Raw genomic sequence first — 6,218 nt, forward strand, 5'->3', positions numbered from 1 at the left:
AACCATGGAAGGAGCAAGAGCTCAGGAAGGAATACCAGGAGTGGCATCCATGTGTGAAGCGTCGTTATAAAGCTCATGGCTGTGTGTTAATATGTGCTAATAAATACATAATATAATCCACAAAACAAAGACGTATTATGAATAAGAAAGCAATCTAAATTTGGTGACTGGGTGAGTGGGTGAAAACAGAATAAATTAAAAACAGAAATAAGGACTGGGGAGATGGCTGGACAATTAAGAGCACTTGCTGCTCTTACAAAGGACCTGAGTTCAGTTTCCTGTATGTGCACTTTGATTACAAGTCTGGTTTCAGGGTTCCAATGCCCTCCCTCTTCTGGAAGATACTGGTCTGTGGATACCAGATGTATATGCAGCATGCATATGTACATACAGGCAGCATTCATATACATAACATAAAAAATAACAACAAACAGTGTGTGTGTGTGAATTTGACACCTCTCTGGGAAAAGGATTAATTATTTAATGGTGTTGGGATGCATTTTCTATCTGAGAAAACGCTGAATTTGTCTCTGCCTCTCACCTTGTACAAAGTAATCAAATCCAGGTATAGGATTAACCCTTGCATTTATGCCCATGTAGGGGTGTCAATGAATAGTTAGTTAGAGGCAGTATTTCTCATAATAACAAGATAGAAGTAACTGACGTATATATCACAAAGAAGATATGAGGAGTTGTCATGCAGAGATGCAAATGAATCACACCATACAGAAGAGTGGGTCTGAGGTTTTATCACACTGACTTCATTCTTCCTTGTTGTAAAATGAGAAATGAAATGAAACCCCTATTGAAACACATACATTTCTGTGACAAACGCCTAAGGGAAACGCATGATGATAAAAGTTTAAGAATAATGCTTACTTTGATTGGTAAAGCAGAGTGTCTGTTGGGAGTGGCTGGTGTCAGAGAGAGAAGGGGGACTGGGAGAGAACACAGAGAGGGCGTGAGCCAGTTTGCAAGGCTCTGTATTCTTAGCTTGGTAGTAGCGTTACACGTTTTTATCTGTTCTATGATTGGGCTTCATCATTTATGTTAGTACAGATATTAATTTTGTCATCATAAACAACATGAAATCTGAAGAGATCAACAGCTTCCCTTGTCTCATCATATTCTTGAGGACTTTACAATGTGTGGGAATCCTGCACAGCAGAACCTGAAGGACACCTGACTTTCCTATCTGATTCCCTACCTCCATGGTCCCTTCTTTGGTATTCTGAACCCTGCTGGCTTCAGGTTTGACCTCCTCACCCCCACCTCTGTGGAAAGTAGTCCCTCTTCAATTTGCCTTCTCTTTCTCCCCTAAATCCACATTTTCTACCTTCTAATTAACTCTCTTAGTGGCTTTAAAGCAGCCAAAACTGCACATTCGAAAGCTGCGTTGAGTGCAGGGGACAAGAAGCAGGTGCTGGCATCTGTCTTAGCAACTGTGAAACCTCTCTTTGTAGACAAGAAGAAGACAGGGATTGCAGCTGGGCTTGAAGGTCTTCATGCAGAAGACAGTATAAGGGGTGGGCTTTGAAAAGCAGCTGGGATTTTGATTGATGGGAAAACAAACATGGCTACCATAGTAGAGATATTACCCTGCCTTTGGAACATTGAGCCTTTTAGCTGGAGTTGTTAAAAAGTGAATGAAAACAGTTAATGGAATTAAAATGCCATACTAAAAAGTTAGGTCCTGGAACCAGAGAGGTAACCCAATGGTTAAGAGCCCTTGCTGTGCTTGTAAAAATCCAGAGTTCAGTTCGTATCATCCATACATTATAGCTCCTAACTGCCTGTAACTCCCGCTCCCTCAGGCGATCTAACACCTTCTTCTGGACTCCTCAGGTTCCTGCACACATATATGATTAAAATAATCATTAAAAAAATAATTTAGATTCTTATATGTTATCCAGTTGTCTGGGTAACTATTAATGTGATTTGAATGTCCTAGTTACTCTTGGGTCCTGACTGAGGATACTGAATCCTTACATATGAAGTCTGGGGTTAGAATGAGGTACAAACAAAACAAAACAAAACAAAATGAAACAAAAACAAAATGAAACTCAGAGACATGTGCCTCCTGCTCCAGTGGTTCATACCCTAATGGAGTTAAAGAACAAAACCAAAAGTTCAGAGTTAACGCAGCAGGCCAGCCTCCCAGCTTCCCTGAAGCAGGTCTGTAGTTTGTGGTTTGCCAGTTTGATTGGAATCAGTGTGACTAACTACAAGAACTGTCCAAGTTAAAACACAACAGCAAATAGTCCATTTTTGCCTGGCTCAGCACACTATAAATCGAACTGGTGGCAACCGGGTGCTATAATGTTCAAGAGAGCCTATCATTGGGGACTCTCAGAAAATGCACATTCCATTGCACAGGAACACAATGGGCTCTGTGTCCACAAGCAACACAGACCCTATTTTAAAAGTTCAGACTGCAGAGACTTGTGCGGTACAGAAATCAGAGAACCGTAGTCATTAAAGCATGCCTTTGCCTCGTCTAGGCAAGACGCTCTGAGGAAGAATTAGGCTTGCCCTTTTTTACAGATGGACAGTGAGTTACTGATGCTGAACATGGCCAGTGGAATTGTCCCTTCAGCTGGTCCTTTCTATTGTCTGTATTGCAAACCTCTCTGGCTATCAGTGTAGATTGATGTGTCCACCTGCCTTGCGGTGGCAGGGTGACCTATTTCTACAATCTACCTTTGCTTATTACTGCATATTGACTGAGATCTTGGTGGTACTGAACAAGCTGAGTCTCTCTTCCCACCACTTATCCATCATCCCCCAAGTACCAACAGAACTCCCTTAAAAAGGAAGAGTCTGCCAAGGCGTATGCCAAAATTATATTGTATTTCATCTTACTTTGGAAGTAACGAGATCGTTTAGCCTGAAATGTAATTTAAAAGTGCAATGTGCCTTTTTCCTCTTCTCCTCTTTTGGTAATAGCTTCAGAGACTGCATGCAGCTAGCTGACTGACACATCAGTAACAGGTACAGAATGAAACCTGTTCCTTCCAGAAAACGAATGTCAGCCAAGAAGGCTGGACAGAAGATTCAGGACACGGGTCGGTGCTGACAGCTCAGCTCCTAGCAGGTAGGGATCTATCAGCCTCGCTTTGACACAAAGCTGCCTACACAGTGGAAGATTGAAGCCAAGTTCACGTGCAGATTATGCTTTAAAAAAAGAAGAAGAAAGAAAGGAAGGAAGGGAGGGAAGGAGGGAGGGAGGGAGGGAAAGAGAGAGAGAGAGAGAAAGAAAGGAAGAGAAACGACACTCAAGTAGCAGCTCGAAGGCATTCTCTTCCTCCCCTCTCTCCCCTGCTTCTTCGTTAAAGAATGACATGCTTAACTTTCATGGCTGAGAAACAGCAGCTGGTTCCGATCAAATAACACCTAAGACATTAACAGCTCCAGGTGTGTTTGACAGTTCTCAAGGGGTGTAATGTGAAAAATCAGTGGTGTTGGGCAAAGCTGGAAATGTAATGGCCCAGGAAAAAAAAAAATTCCACATTCAAGATGAAGTCACACCTCATAAGGCAGCTAATAGTTTTAGAGTCACATATTTAAGAAGAAAGTGGTAATTATATGATAAAATATTACCCAAGCTCCAAAAAACAGAGCTAGGGAGACAAATCTGCATATGTTAAGGAAGGTGTCCAGATTGGATTTCTGTTTGCTCTTCAGTTACCTAAAGTTCTTAAGTTTGGAATGTGTTCTGGGTGTATTCATCAGGCAAAGTGGGTGGGACACAGAAGAGCCACATCCTGGCTTCTACAGGAAGGATCAGCTCAACTGCCTGCAAATCACCTTATCCGTCTCCTCCTTGGGCTTCCCTACCACCACCACCAATAAATGAGAGCTGTGATTGATGCATAGCTTATGTTATGTTTACAGAATGATGTGGTTTTTAAAGTTCATTTTTAATGTCTACTCTGACAGCACTGAGATTTCAAACAGAGCTTTCCTTTTTTTCTCAAGCGTAACCTGTCTGGAAGTTCACCTGACTGAGGAATTGAGGAGGCACGTTCCAAGCCTGCCTACTCAGAGTTTATAAAGAGCAAGATGCGAGTGGTTCTGACTCAGCTGGTCTGGGGACAGAAGTGAGGTTCAGTCATTTTAACAAGTTCCCATGTGACTCTGCTACTGCTGTTCTGAGACCCAGGCTTTGGGTAGCAGGGTTTAGAATGCCTGCACATTAGAGCTGTCTCATACAATAGCCTTCTTAAACTTGGTGCCTGAGGTAGCCTATAGGCTGATTAAGCTTTTGGTTCTGGCTCAATAGATCTGGACAGAGACTAGCAATTTGTGTTTCTAATAAGCTTCCAAGTGAGACTGCTGTTGCTGGCCCAGGGTCCACATTTGATAATCAGTAGTCTATGAACTAGAGAAGAAAGCGAGAGAGAGAGAGAGAGAGAGAGAGAGAGAGAGAGAGAGAGAGAGAGACAGAGAGAGAGAGAGAGAGAGAGACAGAGACAGAGAGACAAAAATGATTTTAGTAGAATAAAACAAAAACAATACATTAACACACTGATTTTTAGTTATATAAGATACATGTTAAAAACAGGGGTAAAGAATGTGCCTCTGGCCGGGCAGTGGTGGCACACGCCTTTAATCCCAGCACTTGGGAGGCAGAGGTAGGTGGATTTCTGAGTTGGAGGCCAGCCTGTTACACAGAGTGATTCCGGAGACCCACAAAAACACACAGAAACCCCTTCTCAAAAAAAAAAAAAAAAAAAAAAAAGAGCGTGCCTCTGCAGAATGTTTTTAGCATACATATGGCCATAGGTTTGATTCATCAGGACCTTATGCATACATATCCCTAAAATATAGAAGACAATGTACCAGAGGCTGTTTTATGAAGTAGGGCTCTAGCTGAGTTTGGAGTCATGGTCTCGAATTTTCAAGTCTAATCTCTGTAAAAGTCACTTTCTGTTGGATCACTTCCTCCTTCCTTGACTGTAGTTCTAGAAACAGCTGATCTCATGAGCTCTGACCTTGCCCACTTGCAAGTAAGAGAAAAACACTATGGCTTCTGATTGGGAAAGAGACTTGGAAACATGGGCAAAGAACTAGTCAAAAGAGAACTGGTCAAAAGAGTGGGCATCATACTTACCTGGCAAGGAAGATCCTATGATCACAAAGGTGGTTTTCCCAGCGTGAGGCTTATCCATTGCACTCCGGATGTGCTGATCCCTGCGATTTCCCCAAATACAGGAAACTCGACTGCATAATTTGTGGTAGTGGGGGACTGCGTTCGCACTCTCCCCTGAAAAAAAAAAAAGAGTCGGCATTGTGAGAAGAGAGTAAGTGAGTTAAATGGAGTTGTCTTCACAGATCAGCATGGTGAATGGTCCACAGACATGCGTATTGGCTTGTTAGTTATATACTCTTTTCTTCCTAAAAGGCTTGAAGACGCTTTAAGATGCATTCTAGACTGGACCTCCAGGCAGCAAATGCTTGATTATCAGGCTTCTGTGGTACATGTTATCCAGTACCAAGGATCACCATCCTAATCCTCTGCCATCTGTGCGGTTACAGGACAGACACAGTCCTGCACTAAGGCCAATGTCTCTCTACTGGTCATAGGTTGTTTAAGGCCCAGCCCCGAGGACCTCAGCTCTTCAGTGAAAACTTCCCCCGGATTTATTTATCTATTTATTTTTAAGTATTTGTTTATTTCTATTTTGCGTGTATGAGTGCTGGTCTATATGTGTGTTTTGCATGATATGCATGCACCTAGGCCAGAAAAAGGAGCCAGATCCCCCCATGGAACTAGAGTTATAGGTGGCTGTGAGCCAATGTATGGGTGGTTGGAACTGAACCCAGGTTCTTTCAAAGAGTAGCAGGTGCTCATAACCATTGAGCCATCCCTCCACCCCCTCCACTGTGATTGAATAGTTCTCTCACACCTAGGGGATAGCTACAAAAACTGTGATACAGAGTGCACAAATAGCCCTTTCCCCAAAGAAAATACTGGAGAGCAAAACAAGAGAAGCTTCTCCTCCATACCATCATCATCATCATCATCATCATCATCATCATCATCATCTCCTTGTCCTTATCAAAAATTTGCTATACTGGATCCATCCTAAGAAAAGATAGTTACATGACTTTTCAACGACAGGCAAATGGTTCTCAGCTACCAAATGCTAAGTGCCCATAGAACATCACATGGTCTTTAAAAATTAGACCTGTGGGGAGCTGGAAAGCAGCCTAAC

General features: G+C 42.5%; 1 non-coding gene across 1 annotated transcript; it reads left to right on the forward strand.

Moving 5' to 3' along the window:
• The first annotated feature begins 5,105 nt into the window (after positions 1–5,105).
• On the forward strand, positions 5,106–5,269 carry LOC114628811. The gene has a single exon (XR_003712546.1). It is a non-coding gene; the product is annotated as a U1 spliceosomal RNA (small nuclear RNA).
• Positions 5,270–6,218: the final 949 nt, after the last annotated feature.

This window comes from Grammomys surdaster, unplaced genomic scaffold (genome assembly GCF_004785775.1).
Source record: "Grammomys surdaster isolate TR1022 unplaced genomic scaffold, NIH_TR_1.0 271, whole genome shotgun sequence".
Taxonomy (NCBI): domain Eukaryota; kingdom Metazoa; phylum Chordata; class Mammalia; order Rodentia; family Muridae; genus Grammomys; species Grammomys surdaster.